Source organism: Eubalaena glacialis, chromosome 16, assembly GCF_028564815.1.
Source record: "Eubalaena glacialis isolate mEubGla1 chromosome 16, mEubGla1.1.hap2.+ XY, whole genome shotgun sequence".
NCBI classification, from domain to species: Eukaryota; Metazoa; Chordata; class Mammalia; order Artiodactyla; family Balaenidae; genus Eubalaena; species Eubalaena glacialis.
In genome coordinates this window covers 3,265,299-3,268,520 of record NC_083731.1, presented here as the reverse complement: position 1 = coordinate 3,268,520, position 3,222 = coordinate 3,265,299, and the positions used below count along the sequence as shown (strand labels likewise).

Below are 3,222 nucleotides of genomic sequence, written 5' to 3'. Positions count from 1 at the left end.
GGGAAGTCTGGAAAATGTAGTGGATGATGAGTGATCCCTGCCCAGCTAAAAATAAAGGGATGAAGGGTATAAAGTTACTGACGGCATCTGCTCTGTCATGGTCTTTTCTAGATTGTAAGCATGAAGACAAGGACCTGGTCAATTTGCGCACACCCCCCCATATTCTTGGGGCCTGCCTGGCATGCTTCCAGCACACCGCTGATGATCCTGAAATATTATTGAATGAGTGAATGGATGGATGAATGAATGGGTGGATATGAATGAATGAGTGAAAGTTCTATGGGGTCCAGAGACAGAACTCATTCATTTCAGATTGGAGGGGGAGATGGTGGTGATCAGGAAGGCGTCATTTTGAAGGTGTGATCTCAACTGGGATGAAAAGAATTAACCCACTTCCCTTGGAGGAGTAGGCTATGAATAGTCCAGCCAGGAAAATGATGGGAACAAGGGCCCAGAAAGGGTAAGGCTCAAGAGAGGAACAGAAGACAGAAAGACATGGTGACATGGAGAAATGTGAGAAAATACTGGAAATGTAGACTGGGCCAAGACTGCATGCGAACATCTGGGCAAATCACCTCTCAGCTCAGTAACCATTGGGGACTTTGATGGTGTAGTCACAGCACACAGGGCATCTTTTCCGGTCAGTCCAGGACCACAGGCATGAAGTCACCTTAGGATGTATGAGTCACGGTCAGATCAAAATGGTCCCCATTGAACCTCTGCCATACAACATCCTCCTAAAACTTGTATCTGTTGATCTCACCTGATCCTTCATTAAGAAAATAGAAGGAAATGGAGAGGAATTCCTCATCTTACTGCCACCAACCCTACCAGCCTAGCAAGTGCAGTGTCCTCCCATCTCTATGCTTTCTCTCGGGTTTCAAAGGATAAAGTGTTTTCTTTTTTTTTTTTTTTTTCCTTTCAAAGGTCAACCATTCATTTCTACTCTACACCATCACCTCTCCTTCTCCATCGTTGCTTTCTCTCTACTGGACCATTTCTATCTGCAAACAAATGGGTTCTGGCTTCATTTTTTTTTTTTAAGACGACAGCACCCTGTATTCCCAGGAGGTCTCCCATCCAAGTACTAACCAGGCCCGACCCTGCTTAGTTTCCGAGATCAGACGAGATCGGGTGCGTTCAGGGTGGTATGGCTGTAGCTGGCTTCTTTTAAAAAAGAAACAAAACACCCTTTTTGATTTCCTACTTCCATCTAGTAAAAGCCCCATTTCTTTGCTCCTGTAGACATCAGTTTCCTGAAAGAATCTGGAGCCACTTCCTTGCCTCTCATTCTGCCCCAAACTCTCCCATCAGGGCTTCTGGCCTCTTCCCAGGAGCTATCCTTTCCCACGTAGCTGCTGGTGATGGAGATGCAGAGGTCTCTCCCGTCTCCCAGCCTGTCAGCAGCATTCAGCTCCTGTGAACACATTTTACCTCTTGAAAACACCTCTTCTCTCAGTTTCCATGACGCCCACTCTCTTGTTTTTCCTACATCACATTCTCCCTTGTTGAGCCTGGATGGGTTTTTTTTGCTATGCTTTCCTTCTAGATTATCCAGTTCTGCCCAATGACTTTAAATACAGACTATATACCAGTATCTCTGGCTTTGACTTCTGCCCTGAACTCCAGGCTTGTGGATCCAACAGGCAGCTTTCCATTTGACATCTCCACTTGGAAATCTAATGGGATTCATGATTAGTTAAGGTGACAACACAAAACTCTCAGTTTTCTACCTGCCCCCAGCCCACCATCTGCCCTGCTAGATGCCTACTGTCAGTCCAGTTCCTCTGGCCAGTTCTTAGGATGCATACTTGACCCATCGTTTTCCTCTCCTCCTTCATCCAGCTCTTCAGCAGGTCATGGTGAGACCTCTAACTGGCCTCTCTGCTTCTCCCATTGCCTTTGTCACTCTGTTCTGCATGAAACAGCTAGAATATTAGTTCATGCACATTGTGACATGTCAGTATTGCAAGAAACATACCCGTCTGGAGGCTGGTCTGAGCTCTTTGCCATGCCCCCTCCCTACTGCCTCCTCACCCCCAACCTGACCTGTCTCTCTCTGGCCTCACCCCTTGCATGCTTCCACTTGCCCATGAAGTCCAGTCTCACTGGTCTTTTTTCTGTTTCTCAAATGTGCCAAGCTCCCTCCCCCTGAGGACTTTTGCTTTCATGGTTTCCTCACCCTGGAATGAGTTTGCCATTCATCCTCCTGTGACCGGCACCGACTTACCATTTGGTTCTCTTCTTAAATGGCTCCTCCTCTGAGGATGCTTCCTCGGTCTCTCATCCTTAGCTATGCTCCGTGACAACTTTCAGTTTCTATCATATCACTCTTCTTTTTTTTCAAAAAATAAGACAATATTATCTGATTTTTTGGATTTAATTATTTAACTTGTTATTTTGTGACTCTACCTCCATTCCCTGGAATAAACATCGTGTCAGTAGAGGGTTTATCTGATGCACTCTGATACAGCTTTATGCTCAGAGCCGTGTTTGGTACACAGTCTGTGCAAACATAATAAACGTGTTAGGGAAAGGAGGAAAATAAAGACTACGGCAGTCACGCTGACAAGTCCAGAATTACCCACAGCTTCTGAGTAAATAGCAATGACCAGAGAAGTTTAGAAGACTTTAAAATGTTTTTCTCACCCTGGTCTGTCATTTAGAATCATCTACTAGGACCTACTTATTACTTAGTGTTTGGTTCAGGGTTTGGTCCCATTTTATGATTTCATACATGACTGGGGAGGGTGGCTCTAAATTAAGTACCTACCCAATCAGTCTTTCCCTGGAATAAAGAGTCTCAGAAGTTGGTTATAAGATCTGAGAAAAGTCATGATTTTGGGTAAGGAGACCACTATAATTTTCATTTCAATGCTTTCCCTTTTCAGTGGGAAACGGGGGGAGGGGGAACCACTGGTAATGACAGTAGGGCAACAGGTAGAAAACCAGGACTGTCCTGGGCACCATGGAAGGTTCTGGTAGGGAAATTAGAAACAATATGAGCAGAGAAAAGAAAGACAAGGGTATGGTGAAACATCTTGAAATAATGTTACCATGAAACTGCCAGTGGACAAACATATTAGTATGCAACAAACAGGCTAAAACACATTGTAAAAAGATGGAGTAAAAGCATAAAGGAAACCTAGGAACAGGCCAGCATTGGGAGCAGTAAACATCTCTGGAAATGGGCCACCGCTGTAACCACAGGGCAGAAAAACA

General features: G+C 44.8%; 1 non-coding gene across 1 annotated transcript; it reads right to left on the bottom strand.

The window, feature by feature from the left end:
* Window positions 1–1,043: 1,043 nt before the first annotated feature.
* Window positions 1,044–1,162, bottom strand: LOC133076684 (5S ribosomal RNA). The gene has a single exon (XR_009697577.1). It is a non-coding gene; the product is annotated as a 5S ribosomal RNA (ribosomal RNA).
* Between the last annotated feature and the right edge of the window lie 2,060 nt (window positions 1,163–3,222).